The sequence below is a fragment of the Drosophila melanogaster genome, chromosome 3R, assembly GCF_000001215.4.
Source record: "Drosophila melanogaster chromosome 3R".
Lineage (NCBI taxonomy): Eukaryota > Metazoa > Arthropoda > Insecta > Diptera > Drosophilidae > Drosophila > Drosophila melanogaster.
The window spans coordinates 16,842,850-16,858,140 of record NT_033777.3 but is presented as its reverse complement, the minus strand read 5'-3'; the positions used below and the strand labels follow the sequence as shown (position 1 = coordinate 16,858,140).

Genomic DNA, 15,291 nt, shown 5'->3' with positions numbered 1-15,291 from the left:
AACATGCCAAGATTGTGCCCGAAAAAGTCATGAGCCGGGAAATTGCGCCAGAGGTTAAAGTTAAAGCCATCTCATTTTGCCGGCGGAACCGGCTGCAGATACAGATACAAATGTACAAAGATGAACGGAGCAGACGCACTGGAGATACCGATACCGAAAACCCACCCCGAAAATCGAGAGCAATGACAGCATGTCCAAAATCAAAATCAAATATGGCCGAATTAAATGTTCTCGCTCTCTGCTTTGCCTGCTCCTTCGCAGCGGCCATTGTTGAAATATTTCAATACGATATTGTTTGTATAGAAGTGTGCAGGAGGGAGAACAGTAGAAACTGAGACGGAGAAGCAGAGAGAGAGAGAAGAGAAAAAGAGAGCTGGGCATGCTCATAAATTCATTTGCTTGTTGTTGTCGAGCGAGTTTCGTGTTTGGTTTCGTTATCTCCTTCGTTGCGTGCCCTCTTTGCCATATACCCTCACCACCTCCTTCTCATCGTGCTGGCGTATCTCCGAGATACTTTGTATTCTCGATTTGAGCACAAGTTTCCAGCTGAGGTTCGACGGCTTGAACACCGGCATCTTGAAGATACAAAAAAAAAAAATAAGAGGCCAAAATATTTTTTCAGTCTGCCGATGTTTTGAATATTAAATACCTTTTACCTTTAATCTAAAAATCAAAACTAAACTACTCTTTGCTGAAAGGATAGAAAAGTAGACCCAAAATATAGATACAAAATATACATATGCTTTAATCTGCACCCAACTCTAATTGAAAATACCAAAATTTTTTGGTATCGTATAATGTTAAAATTCGCTCAATTTGCCAATATTTCGCAGTCCCTTTCTTATAAGAAACCAATTTTCAACCCCGAATTTGCTTTCCGTGAAAATAGATTATGCGCATTGAAAGTTTCTAGTACAGAAATAGCGCAAAAGAGGGCGCTGTGTTGTTTTCTCATATGCCCGCCAGGGGCTCTGTAAAAGTTAAGATTAAAAACTGTTATTTGGTTTATTCAATAAAGATTTTAATTTTTGTTTAAAAATTATTTAATGTCTTTATAATAGTTATACTAAAAATGTAGAATTTGTTGTAAGCATAATACTAGACTTTCTTTTGATATCCGTCGAAATACGCTTCGCTTATCATATAACATACTTAAAAACATTCATAAAAAATGTATTTATAAATGTATAAATATATATTTAAAAATATTAAGTTGTCACAACGCAAGCCAAATTTATTGCTTCCTTAAATAATTTACGGTGTGTTGAAAAATCCATGAAGAGACCAGCTAAAATATTTAATGAGTATATTAAATGCGGTTTCATGACACAGAGATTTATGGACGTTAAAAAAAATTGCGTGTACCTGATTGTTACTTTTGACTTAAGTCAAATGAAAGGCTTTCTGTGTTCGATACTTCATAAAATATATGTATATTTTGTTTTTAATCTGTAATCCTTCTTATCTATAATCTTTCATTTGTCGTAGACAGTGTTAATTTATAATATAATAACATGGCTGAATAATAATTGCCGCTTGTTGAAGTTTGAATCAGCTGTTCATCCATCTGGTCCCACGGTCAAAAGCAACAGGTTGCGTGCCAAGAAACTTTCCCAGACACCCAGTAAAATTCGAAAGTATTTTTTAACTTTATATCGGGCATTTATTAAAGTATTTATATTTAAATTATATATTTATAAGTCGAGATATTTAAAAAAGTGTAAGACCATATAACAAAGTGCTACGTGTATTAAGGTGTCTTAAAAAGTGTTTCACATCCCACGTTGTTAGTGCTCTCTCGTGTTACGTATACTGAAGGTATACCGGATAGGATACACTCAGGATACATTCAGTATACGTTTACGAGGTCGCACAGAATCGCCATTATTCAAAAGTGCTGAAAATTATGCGTCGTCGCGGATCCAAATGCAGATAAAGATGAAACCATATCCAGATGTAAAGATGTATATTCTAATTTGTAGATTGAAATCGGACACGCGGCGTTGTTGACCCGACGATTGCACGGCCGCAACTGAAAGGAGCAGACAGGAAAAGCAGAAAAGCAAGCCGGCGTGTCCTCGTAATTGTCGTTTCCTTTCGGCCCGTTCGCTCGTGTCTCGCTCGCACTCGTGTGCGACCGATTTTACAAGCGTTTTCCTCACTTCCGGTCGTCCTGTGTCTTGTGTTCGGTGGTTGCTGCTGTCCGGCTGATTTTTCAACAGGGATGGGGCCCGAAAATCGAAAATGATTGCGATAACCACAGACGTTTAGCCAGCACTTGTCACATAAGACGTGTCCTTCTATTCCGCCATATATGGATGTCCTTGGTCCTGGAAAATATCATGGAAAGGAAAGCGAAAAGAAAACAGTAAGTTCAAGAAGTTACGACAACGCACAAAGTTTCCAGATACCTCTGGCATTAATATTCCCAGCCCCAGCTCAACTATTTCGCCAATCGCGATAATCACCCTTTGTTGCCATCCATTACCCACCTGCCCCATCCGCCAGGAGCTCCTACTTGCGCCCTCGAGCACGTCCTTTCGTTTAATCCCTAACAAGAAAGGGGCGGTCGGCCATCCAACCCAACTCACACAAAGTCTGGGAAATACGGCGGAAGACTGGGAGTGAGGTTGAGAGGTTCGCAGCCAACCAGGCAACTCTCTGGCAATCTAATGCCCAAGATAAAATTCAAAATTTATAATATTGCACAGTTTGCCCGATATAAAACGTAAACTTATGGCTTTCGTGGAGTACGTGCCATATTTTTCTATGTGTATGTGCCCAAGTCTCAGCCACTATATATTTGCCTATGTCAGTGGCCGTCTGTGTGTGTAAGAGTCCTGGCTCCTGTTTCTGTGCTACTTCCTTTTTTTCTGCCCAACCCTTGCCAGCAAAGAGTCATGAGCTCGTTATGCCTGTGAGATTTCATTTGTGTGCCGTGGCAACCCTCGAAAACAGTGGTTCAATACTAAACTTTCCATAGAAAAATCAATGGACAAACAAATTTCAATAAATTACATAGAAAATTGTTTTTAAATACTGATAAGTATCATCTGTTGAAGCTGAAATGTTAGAGTTAAGTTCTTAACGTGAATAATCTATTAACTTAGGTGGCATACTTAAAATACATACGTTTGATACAAATGTTTACTTTTTGCTTTAATACTGTATTTATTTAAGAATATAAATTACTAAATTCTTTTATCTTATTGAATAAAATCGTGTACCGTTTTTATGTAAAATTTGTACTACCTAATCCAACTGTGCCTAGGCCCGTGTCTTTATGTCTCTGCATGCTCTGACCGCCAGTTTTCGGATGGGCTTGTCGGGCGTTGGGGGAGGGTGATGTTAGGGCGGTGTTCGATGTGGGGAGGGCGTACACACAGAACGGCCGTTACAACCATAAATATCATTTTTTTATTGGCACAACCCTAAATGGCGGCATTTGGCAAAGCAAATTCCAATGCAAAACGTCGACTCCCAGCGGACAGACAGGGGGATGTGCTAAACAGACGGCCGCCCGCCCGCATAACGAGCGTCGAGGGCGGACTTGGTATCAGGTTATTTTGGGGATAGTCAAGATACTCGGGACCTGGACTCCCCTAAGAATGTGCGACAATTTGGCGAGCCAACGAGCCGAGGGATGCTCGACCATTGCCAGAAATCCTAGTTCGCCAAATCGCCCGATATCAAGGTACGTGACTTTATGGCAAATCGTTGCCATTCCGGCCAAAGGTGCCAAAATGCTGGAATTGGAGCTGCAGATGAGTCCTCTGCGGCAAGTGATGTTAAATGCACGCTCCACTGGGCGGGACCAAAAACACCAAGGGAAACAGGACAGACAAAAGCGTCGCGAGAGAACGGAAACAATTGCTTGGAATTACAGACGCCATTGCGCCATTGTTGCCAGCAGACGCATTCCGCATCCCAGTCCCTCTTGCGGTTATACCTGCCATGGACCACAAGAAGGAGCAGTCGTCACCATCAACGCTTTCAGTTGATTGTTTCCACGCTCCACAGCTCATCCTCATCCCGAGGCACTCCACACCCACGCATGGAAGCCGTGCACATTTCTAAACTTTTCTGGGAGCATTCACCACCTCTGGGGCGCAGTTTCCAAATGAGTTTTCATTTCTTTTCCACCTTTTTTATTTTGTCTCCTCAATTATTCTGCTCTGTTCTATTTCATTCTTTTCCCTCCGTGAAGTATATTTCTTTATCGCCCATCGGGGATTATGTCCCAGGAATTGAAGTTTAATTTAGTTTTCAAATTTGCTTCACCTCGAATTGACTTTGCGGCGAGACGAAGAACGTTTTCTGGTCTCGGCTTTAAAAATGAAATATATGGGCAATTATTTAAAAAATATATGTTCTTTGTCTGAAATTTTTGATTTACATCAAACTAGTTTTTAGATTTGTAAAATCCTAGCTTAGATTTGTTATACAGTAACTAAAAAGGAAGGAACTCTTTTAAAATAAATTCTTTGCATATTAACTATAAGACGTAAAAGCAATTGATAATAGTTTAAGGCACATTTTACGTCGGTGTTCTATTTATTCTAAATCCCACATTTGTATCCTGATAGTCATAAAATTATTTCAACAAATGTCATTCCCTTTTTCCTAGAGCCTGCTTCAAAACTATTTGCTGGAAATTCTAATTTAAATTTCTGAATGCTCACGTTCAATGTCTGGCAAATGTGCTCGGTGCGGTTCCTATAAAATTCTCGAGCCACAGCCGGTGGACAGAGATGTTTGAAATCGGGCGGAGGGTCTTGGGGTTTTGGTGGAACCGGGCTATATTGCCGTCAATGACTTGCAAACAAAATTAGAAAAGAAAACCCGAGCGGTGGGTAGCATATGCTGCTGAGTGCGCTCCGGCATCAAAATGACTACACAAACTTTTCAAATTAGATTTCACACCCAAACTAAACACGAGGCGATGGCGATGGCGACAGCCACGCCAGCGGAAAAGTCGAGGGTGTTGGAGGAGTGAAGTGCCAGAGACAGAGACTGAAAACCAGACTTGGACCCAGTTGAGTTGAGGTTGAAGATGGCCACGACACTTGCGCACAGAGTACGCCACCGTATTTTAGTTTATTTTGTTTTATTAAAACGACTAATGGCCGGCCAAGTGGGTGGCTGGGCTGGATGTGAAAACACAAGGCGACGCCTTGAAATGGACACAATTAGTGTGCAATTTATGCTCCATGGAGCAGCAGCTGCCATAACGATTGCCTCTTGTCTGAGCTGCAATTCGAATGGCCAAATTAGAGAACCCCGCAGACCGACAGTCTGTCTGCCGGCAATTTATGCATTCAAAGTCGAAGCGGCGACGACCACGGTTCAAGTCGAGCTCAACGATTTGATAATATTCGCAAGGCCAGACTGACCGGGGGCATTAATTTAATGTTCGGGGCGTTAGCCACACATGTAAATTCCTCCTCGCATCTTTGGCATTTCTGCAGCCTCATTAGGCCGTGGGGCAATGGTCGAAATGTACAAAATAATCGAATAACAACCCCCGACATTCAGACAATGTCACATTGTCTCGGAACCTTGGCTGTACATATTATAAGGCAGACAGATTTTATTTTCATATATTATCGAAAAGGAAAATTGGTCTATCATAGCCTGGTAAGCGTATGCGTTTTATGCGTTATATTTAGGAATTAACACTTTGTTTTAATTAAAAGTGCTAAAAAATATAAGAGGTACAATCGTTTATCATATTGGTACTCCCAGAATCAATTAGAGTTCACTTAAGCGAGTGAAGACTGTTTCCCTCTGCATATGTTGCATGTGCCATTTTTGATGCTTCACGCCTGCATCTGTTCGCATAGAACGAAATCCCGAATATCGCAATCAAAACTCGGATAAATGGTTATAAAAACAAGAGGGCTGTTTGCCATTTGGCAGCCATTGTCTCAGGGGGTGGGTCATCATGCGTGTGTGTGTGATTCTTAGACGCAAAATCCGAAAACCGCCCCTGGCGAATGCATTCGTGTAGGTGAGAGTGCTTAATTATGCGTTTCGCAGTCGTAAAACTAAACTTTATGACTGTCGTCTGCTCTGCCATTGTTGGTGCAGTTGGTAACTGATCTAGGTTCAGCGAACGACCTCTGAATTCGAGTTTCGAACCTTTTGGCCCGAGAGGCTGATGCCCAATGTCGGGGTCCTTCCTGATTGATTTATACGCATGTGAAAAATGCAGCTTCGTAACTGGCGCACCGCTCGTAAAATCTGTCTATCCGGGCAGGCTGATTTGATTTAGTGCCGCTAATAAGTAGCCAGGTGGCAGTTTGACCGATTTCTGGTCGAATACTGGATGCGCAGACATATTGCGCATACGCCCCATTCGCCATGGAACCAGGGAGGGGAAAATGGCTGAGTGCGAGGTTCTCCAAATTCTTGGAACTTGAGGCCAAGGCAATGGTAATAAATACTTAAAGCTAGTCGTTATGCCTAATAAACAATCATCATAGATTCACAAGAGAAGACTATAAATAAGTGGTCTACCAATATTATATAGAAACCCTGTTCTAGACATTAACCCATTTGATTAATAAATATGCAAATTCTTAGCTAAATGTTTAATTTTAAAGTAAATCTGGTTAATTTGAATCACATTACTATAATTGTAAAGGAAACACTTAAGACTTACCAGCTTTTCCAGATGACTGAGTTTTAGTCATTGTCCACTCCTCAGCGTCAAGAAACCTGCTAAGTGATAACGAAAAGAAGGCCAAATCATGCGGAAAGCAATATTAATCCAATAAAAATCGATTACCCCAGTGAGTGGCGATAGGAAAAGTGCCATAAATAACCTGCCCCACTGAATGCAAACTGAATCTGAATGCTGGAAGCCGGCAACAGCGAAACGGGTGGAATGTGCAAATGAAAATCATTATTATCGCCGATGATGATGAGCATCATGATGGTCTGTCTCATCAGACTTTTGTCGTAGCACAGTGTTTATTGCTGTCGGCTTTCCGGGCCCTCAGGTCCCGGTCCCTCAAAGTCACCGAAACCCAAAATACCCCAATTTGCCCCCCGTAAGGGCAGTTTCTAGCTATCTGTCTGGCAGTCAGTCATTCGAGGCAATTGTTTCATTCATGGACCCGCCAAAATAGACGAGAGGCGTTTATCATCATCCGAGACATGTTTCGTCTCTTTCTCTGCTGCTTGTGCCCTCTCTGCCGCTGCGTAGGCTTTTTGAGTGTGTGTGTGAGCAAAACAAACCATAAATGTGCGTTGAAGACGAAAGACAAAAAAGAAACGAGAGAATCCAAGTTTTTGTCGTAGCGGCGAGACCCCCCTTTAGCCATCAACCCCCACCCTTAGACCCGTCCCCCCTAACCCCTTCATGACCATAAGTCAATGTCAATGGCACGCACACAAATACACTTTACATATTTGCTTTCTGGGACAGTCGAAAAAGTTGTCGTCGTGTTGAATTTCTGGGCCGATTTTCCACGTTAAATGGGACCGTGACATGCCATGTTTGCCAGAAAATTTGTTATTTGGTGTTTATGGCGGCGTTTAAACGTTAGGGTTTCATTCACTTTTATCTGCAAAAAGAGATGGAATAGATGGGGAATACATGAAACTGGTTTGCAAGTGCAGGCTGACATCCACACACACACAGATACTCACCCACACATAAACGAACTGCAGCGATAAAAGATACAAAATGCAAACCAGTTCCGCGATGCGATTTAATGGGGAAACAAACAAACGAACCAAAATCACAACTTATTTTGAAAATCAAATTTAAATAAGTAATTAAATAAACACTGGGCACACTGAGCTATCACTCTTTCTCTACAGATTCACTTTGATAGTTGCAGTTTTATTTTTAGCTGATGGCTTTTTTGCGGTTGTTTGCTTTCCAACGTTTTGCGTTCATTTGAAGCCGTTGCCCGACGATTTCTTGCACGCCGCTCGGTCTCTCAAACGCCGGCAGCGACGTCGACTTTGACGCCGGCGGCGCTGCCGCCGTATCTGTGCGTATCTCACAGATATCGTAGCCCCAGTACAGTAGAGTATCTGTGTGAGGAGTATCTGTGAGGGGTTTCTGTTCGAAAGTGTTGGTGTACCGTTCATGCGCAACTCACACGCACGTGCTTCGAAATTTCCCTGGGGCGCACACACAAACACGCCCAGTCGAAAATCTAACCTCTTTGGTACTTTTAGGCCAAGCCAGAGTAACGCTTGATGAATCGAAATCGGGAAATTTCGAAATATAGCCATCGAAATATCCCCACCACGTGCTTGGGCCTTTGTTTTGCTTTTGTGCTTTTCCGGCTGCAAAAAAGCTCTCCAGTCCCAGCTGCCTTAGCTTTATGTTGTTGCTGAATGGTGGGGGAGGTTGTAAGTATATAACCCCGCCCACTTCCCCAAGCGGGTATTCAATCCATTTATGAGCCTCTTTCGCTGTTGTTGCAATTAACGACCATTTGAATTATATTTGCGCTCGTAAACTTTACAAGAACTCCTCGCCGGTCTGCCCCGGAAAATAAGAAGAAAAGCCAACAGCGTGGCGGCCTTTTCTCATTTCTCCCCATTCATTTCGAACGTAGACAGCAGAAATTTTTATGACTTTCCTGCACAATGCGCAAATACAACGACAGTGGACCAATCGACCCCATTCCCCCGTCCCAACCATGCCCCTTCACCTTTGCATTCGACTCTGACTTGGATCAGAATTGGCCCTGGGGATTTTATTGTGGGTTTTCCCATTTCATAAATTGTTTGTTGATAACACACTTCGGCACTTGACTTATATTAAAAATTCTTGTTCACAGAATTTTGGAAACCAGCCCAACAATGAGTTTAACTCGAATGAGATGAAATCTAAAGTTCTTAAAATATTATACAAATACTGATTTTTTTTGTTATTTTATTTGCTTTAAGCCGCGAATTTGAAAATATCGTGGTCATGTATCTTTAGTTATAAGCATTTGTATCATATTTGGTATGCGCTCAAAAACACTTAATTAGTATGAATACTCTTCATGAAACACTGTCAAAAGAATCCTTAAAGATTTGGTAAACTCTTTAATAAGTTCATTCTATATCCTACCATATAATAACGTTGCGCCCAAGTTATGTCAAAAACTATTTGTTTGCCATTCTGGGAAGTTGCAGTAAAGAACTCTCAGATAATTGTTGCCTTGGTATGGGTGCCTGCTGTTCACCTCTCAGTAGATAATTAACAACCCTTAGCTGTGCGCAGCCCTTGCACCCTTACCTCGCTATCTGACTGTATCTGTGTGTGTGCATCGATGCGCTTACCCCTAATTGCAATGCCATAAAAAGTGCAATTCCAGCGAAGGACAACCACCGAAGCAGAAATGAGAGAGGTGAGCGCAGCGGAGGAAGGCTCTTGGCATTTTGCCATTACATTGCAACCATGATTACGATTAGAACTGGCATTGTCTTGCCACCAGACGGCAGGATGAAGGACTCAGTACCGGGACGCAGCACCCAGAACTATCAGCAGCAGCAACAGAGAGCAATATGCCAGGGGGTTGGGGAGGGATCAAATTATGCGAAACTGCATTTTCACTTTTCGCATCGCCAAGCCCGGCCATTTGCACCATAAGGCCAACTGATGGAGATGGCCGAGCTGCAGCTGCTCCTGGTTCCTCTTGGTCGTAAGTATCCTGGCTGGCAGAAAGCATCATTTTCTGCATGCAAATTCCCTCGTCTTGATATATCGAAAATCTCGAGAAGCGCAGCCAATCAACTGGAAATTGCCAAGCTTCAAGTTAAGAGCCTTGCACGCTCCCCAAACATTCGAATTGATAACAGATTCAAAAACGACAGGACCAGACACAGCTGCAACCGCAACAAATATTAAAGTCAAGACAGCTTAAAGGATAGCAAAGTTTAAAGAAGAAACAGGAAACACAGACAGCTAGCAGTCGCAGCATATACTAGCTTCCATAAAATAATTAGCAATTATCATGAACGGGAGAAATACCAGTCTGAAAAAGAATATCAACCATAGTATGACCAAAACAAAAAATATTATACTGCCTCATACAGTAGCAATACCGATATAAGCATTTATACAAAAGCAACTTCACAAAGAGCAGAGCAGCAGAAACAATAATAAGCAAGACACAAAGGCCATCTCAGCAGAGTAGCAGCAAACTTATCAACTAAAGGCAATGCAGCAACAAAAGCAACATCGCTTAAAGTCTAAACTGCAGTAAGATAAGTAAAGCCATTGAAACTTGGGCTAAGCGAGCAACAAAAGACGCTGCATCAACAATAGGCCACTTCTGAAAAGCAGCAACGGCAGCAGCAACATGAGACACGTCTGCAACAACAACAGGTACAACAGCAACATCTTTCGATGTTTAAATTGCAGCAGAGATAAGCAGGAACTTAAGTTAAACCAACCACAAATACACTGCAGCAACAATGGACAATTTATAAACAGCAGCAGCTGCAGCAACATCAGTTACAACAACCACTGCAGCAGCAACAACATCTTGTTACAACAGCATCAGCTTTCCAAGCAACATCCAAAGACGACAGCAACATCAGCAATCGCGACGGCAAACGCGGGCGTAAAGCGGCGCGAGCGGACCGCCGCCGCCCGACTGTCGGCAGTTTCTCGGAGCTAGTGTTTTTGGGGCGCGTGGGCGTGGCACTTGGGAAGCAGCATAGTGTGCACCCTGTTGCGCCCATGGCAAATGGATCTCTCTGATCTACTCGCACACCGGTTAGGCTGCCGTTAGGGTGAGCGAAAGCAGGCTAGTGCGGCCATTTTGGTGGGAGCGAGACGGCGAGTGGCGCAGCGCAGGCGTCGACTGCGACGGCAAAGTCAGCAGCGACTGCAACTTATGCCGATTCTGCTGAGCGGTCAGCGTTGGAGACTTTTTGAGGGATCTGTGTGCCGGAATCTTGGGGCTCCAGAGAAAACCACAAAAGAAAAAAGTAATGCGAGTGGTCGCCGGGGGAGAACTCATTCCGCCGATGAGCAAAACGCTTTGAGTGAAACTCAGACCAAGGTCTCCGGAGAAAAGGCGCTCCTTAAACCTGCAACACACTGTCGGAATTGATTTTCCAAGCTCGACATCTTCGCTTTTTATTATTAAAATAGAAAAAACCGAATTTGAACTGGGAACTTGTCGTTGGGCGCACCTGACGACCTGCAAAGGCAGCTGGTTTGGTTAGAATTGGGTTCAATTAGTTGCCACCAAATGGGAAACCCCGTAATTCCTATTTTAACATCACGAAATTAAAATTGTTTCTGGACTCCTTTCCTTTAAGCGCAAGGGAGTGTGAATTATTAAATGTGGGGTAATTCGAAGATCAATTAGAAATACAAGAGCTTAAAAAATATGTTTTTCACTCGGCCTTTGAATTATTCTAAACAATTTCTCAAAAATTCGAAGGGATTAAATAATTTTTAATGTTTTGATTGAATTCTTTCGGAAATTAATTTTAATGAATACAACATTTAAATATTAATTAATAATACCGCCTGAGGGTGTATTTAGCTATAATTTTACCCAAACTTAAAACACAATTATGTGTGCTTAAAAAAGACCGAAAAAAATTTAATATATGGTTCCTCTCTTTTCTTTTCAGATCTGCGTCTTCGCGTGTGTTTGTGTGTTTTTATAACATTTGTGGATTACGCCTATAAAAACTACACTTCACCGCGAAGCCAGCGAAGTGGGCACCAGCTACAACAAAGGGTTAGTAATCTAATTTAAATATTTGCCTTTTATTGCCATTTGATATTAATATGAATATGAGCGGAGTCGGAGATTAAATCAAATATGCATAAATCTTGCAGAGTTTTAAATAAATTCGCTTTATGGCTCGCCCAGCCACCGAAGTCGTAAAATCTTTTGTCTAAGCGAGGAAACCAAAGTCAAAACCTAATTGCATAATGATTTAATCCCGGCCAATGGCTCCAGTGCATGAATCGATCATAATCCGGCTCGGGCAATCCATTAAAATGTCTCGCATAATCGCTTTAAAAAGCCATTAACATGGCCATAAGTACGAGCCGTCGGGTTTTACCCAATACCGAAAATTTGAGTGCGCGGGTTCCGATTTTAAGCTCAACTTCGGCGGACATTAAATGGGAATTCTTCACGAGAGTATGCATAAAACTTTACGAGGCATGCCTTTGTTTTCGCTTTTGTTGCCATCGATTTTATGATTTAATTTGTCAACTGCTCTGCGAATGGCTTCAAAATGGTCACTCGAAGAGCAATGGTGACCGCATAAATATGATTTCCAGCGACCGCTGCTGCTCAGCCGCCCAGAAATTGCACGATTTGTGCAGTTTTCATTGCGTTTCGATTACGGATGAGGCCATAAAGTGTATTCGTTATTGCCATTAGTCGCTCGTAAATTGGCTAACGAATGTGTCGTCTCGACCCCGGTCGAAATACCCCCCCTTCTCCACCAGAGCAGCCCACCTTGCCGTCAAAAGTTGCAGAGTTCCGACCTCTTGATTGGCGAAGCCTTCGCTCGAATATCCGCCACAATTTCCAACCAAGAACATGCGGACAGAGACGTTATTCCAGTTTTTAATCTGCTCGATTGGTCGGCGGCGGGCGTTCGTACCGGGAGAATCCGACATCGCCATCGGATTGCGAAGGCGAGGTAATTAATATATTGCATTAAATGCTCATAATCACGCATTTTTATTGGGGATCTCAAGAAACACACACGAAAGCATCAAGAAATGTATAAGTCCGCGTAGCATTAGGGCGATGCACTTCAGACGTATGTTTGATATGTTGGGTAACCATTTTGATTGTCTGTGTCAATTATTTAATTCATTTCATTTCTTTTCTATGTAGGTCTGCTGTTGAATGTTGACCGATTATTAAAATGTTGGTTATATTTTAAGTTCATCGAGCAGTTATTTAAAGTACACATTTCTTTAACAATCTTGTTTCTTTTATCCATTTGCGGGTCACCCTACTGCTCACTGATTAACTCCATTAGCCGCACCTGCGTCATTTAATCCAGGATGAGAGCTCTCTAAAAGCTTGTAATCCGAAAAAATTATAATAATAAATAAATTATGAATGCACTGCACTTAAAGCATTTGCGAACATTCGAAATTTATGGATTACAGGTACCGTGTCGACCAAATGCAGTACATTGTCGTTTTAATCAGTGTCATATACAATACAGGGGCTAAATTCTGTATTTCTATATGTGTATATATTTAATTTGAGTTGAAGTCAGTCTGATTATTACTGAAAATCGCCTCCACAAATCGTCATCTGCAATGGCCGCTTATCGTTAAATGTACATAATGTGCTTTATTGTCACTTAAGTACAGATTTAAATAATTTTATGACTTCATTTCATTTGTGGACGAGCACAGCGTTGGGATCGTAGTCTCTGGTAGTATCTCACTTTTGTAGAGAGAAAAGCACAAAAACACCCATCTATATAAATAATAATCGCCCATTATAAGTAATCAATGACTTTTGCACCCGCATATGAGCTCATTACTCTCCGTAATTACAGTGTTATTATTTACTTTAGAGCCGAACAGAAAAATAATGATGATAATGGGGTCTGTAGATGCAAGAACAGCAAGAAATTATGATTTTTGAGTTATTTATTCTACAATCCAGCCGTTTGCAATATATTGTCACATATTTGTCGTAAAGTGCTATTTAATGTGATCTTAGATTATGAAATATTTCATTTTGCATTGTGAAACATACATATCTGATTAAATTTTATATATATGTGCCAATACCTTTAAGAGTCTGAAATGCCTACTGTTAGTAAATTAAGAAAGTTTTAGAAATTTAAAACAATATTTGTCTGACTCATAAAGCAACCAAAATTCAAAATTACCTATCTCTAACGAGTAATAAATTTCTCCTTTTAAATAATTAAACCACTTGCCTATGCTTCAACACAAAAAATAAACTTATTTTCCCTAAGGTGTTTTGTTTAGTTTTCCTCGAAGAGGAAAACTAATTTGCGTTAATTGCTCTTCACAGCGCCACTACACAATAGAACTTCAAGTGGTAATTGCAGGTATTTCCATTACAAAAGCATAACAGTATCAATATGCCAGATATTTGCATAAATTTTCCCCCTCGTACAGTTGAACGTTGGAATGTCGGGCAAGGCAAATAAATTTGCCCACCGAACGCAGACTTGACTAGAAAATCGTTAGTCGAAGTGCGACAGAAATGGACAGTTAAATAAATCGAAAGATGTCAGCGAGACAAGAGCCAAACGAACTTGGGTCCAAACCATGGCCCGGCACTTGGATTTTGACTCAGACCTGGAAGCGGACTTGCACTCCCATACACAGAAAACTTTGAATCTCAATCCAATAACAACAAGTTTAAAAAGCTACAAGTGCATTATAAATCAAATAAATTACATAGGAAATTATGAAAATACTTCGCATGCATGCTCGAAAAACCGAAGGCAATTTGTTTTTAAAAAGCTTAAAAGTGAAAATATGAGTAGCATAATGTGTACTAAATTAAACTCAAAAATTATTTATTTCTTCTATAGAGGAAGTCTAAGCCCATTTTTTCCCAGTGCAGTCGCATTGTGGCATTCTCGAGTTTCGGTTTGATATGCAGAACAGCTACTCGCGTGACAGTCGAAGTGGTTGCGGTGCAGGGTGTAGTGGTGCAGAGTGGTTGCGGTGGGTGGTGCGGTTGTGATCGTGGGCGTTGGCGAGTTAGTTTGTTGGCATTTCGCACGCATCTTTCATAAATTAACGAGATTTATGCGCCGGGAACTTAGATTTGCTAGAAAAGCGACTTGAAATTGCGGCGGAGACATGGATATGATGTGGAATCGATACTAAATTATCCTCTTTGGCGACAAACTTCCTTCTATTTGGTATCCTCCGTATCTCCATCTATTTTTCTCGGTGGAGACACACCCAGTTAAATGCCATCTCTCTCTCTCTGCGCTAAGCCATCTCTCTTGCACGCTCATTATGCGCACTCGTTTTTCGGAGTCGAAAAATCGATGGAATATGCAAAATATTGTTTGAGCCGGGGAGCGAATGGAACCGGGAGCCGCCTAAGTCAACAGGGAGATTCGGCTATCCCCAAATCCATTCCAGAAACTCTTTCGGAATGGAATGTAAATTTGAACAGCGTTTTCTTTGTTTTCTCTGACGCAAAAGGGCCACCGAGTTGTGTTGGCTTTCTGGGTTTGTTATTCTAAAATGATTTTCGTTCTCCGTATCTTCGAGCCCCAAGTGTTGCCTAATGTAATCCGACTGGTATCTGTATCCCATAGATACGA

The 15,291-nt window shown here is 41.6% G+C and overlaps 1 protein-coding gene, 2 long non-coding RNA genes and 2 other non-coding genes across 20 annotated transcripts in view; 3 read left to right on the top strand and 2 right to left on the bottom strand.

The window, feature by feature from the left end:
* Positions 1 to 15,291, top strand: part of MSAmiP (MSA micropeptide) — a 65,179-nt gene that overhangs the window by 38,153 nt on the left and 11,735 nt on the right. For both annotated transcript variants that reach the window (NM_001414137.1, NM_001414138.1), the window contains exon 6: positions 11,611 to 11,720. The gene's annotated coding sequence lies outside the window, so the exon portion shown is untranslated. The remainder of the gene's footprint in view (positions 1 to 11,610; positions 11,721 to 15,291) is intronic.
* The window catches only part of lncRNA:iab8 (long non-coding RNA:iab8), a 92,116-nt gene that overhangs the window by 65,091 nt on the left and 11,734 nt on the right, over positions 1 to 15,291 (top strand). For 8 of the 12 annotated variants that reach the window (NR_048413.2, NR_048412.2, NR_074018.1 and 5 more), the window contains one exon: positions 11,611 to 11,720. This is a non-coding gene — a long non-coding RNA (long non-coding RNA:iab8). Of the gene's footprint in view, positions 1 to 1,982; positions 3,257 to 9,426; positions 9,660 to 11,610; positions 11,721 to 12,842; positions 13,084 to 15,291 lie in introns of those variants that run through there. The other 4 variants (NR_074024.1, NR_074021.1, NR_074022.1 and 1 more) reach the window with 4 other exon arrangements.
* On the bottom strand, positions 1,644 to 8,137 carry lncRNA:iab4 (long non-coding RNA:iab4). 4 transcript variants are annotated; one of them, NR_002037.3, is made up of 3 exons: positions 7,657 to 8,137; positions 6,665 to 7,609; positions 1,644 to 2,330 (listed from the first exon to the last, which is right to left on the bottom strand). It is a non-coding gene; the product is annotated as a long non-coding RNA:iab4 (long non-coding RNA). The 4 variants fall into 4 exon arrangements; NR_125190.1 differs by having other exon boundaries at positions 6,665 to 7,571; positions 7,657 to 7,903; NR_002036.3 differs by having other exon boundaries at positions 1,950 to 2,330.
* On the bottom strand, positions 1,799 to 1,866 carry mir-iab-4 (mir-iab-4 stem loop). Its single transcript, NR_048416.1, has one exon. It is a non-coding gene; the product is annotated as a mir-iab-4 precursor RNA (primary transcript).
* mir-iab-8 (mir-iab-8 stem loop) lies at positions 1,799 to 1,866 on the top strand. Its single transcript, NR_048417.1, has one exon. It is a non-coding gene; the product is annotated as a mir-iab-8 precursor RNA (primary transcript).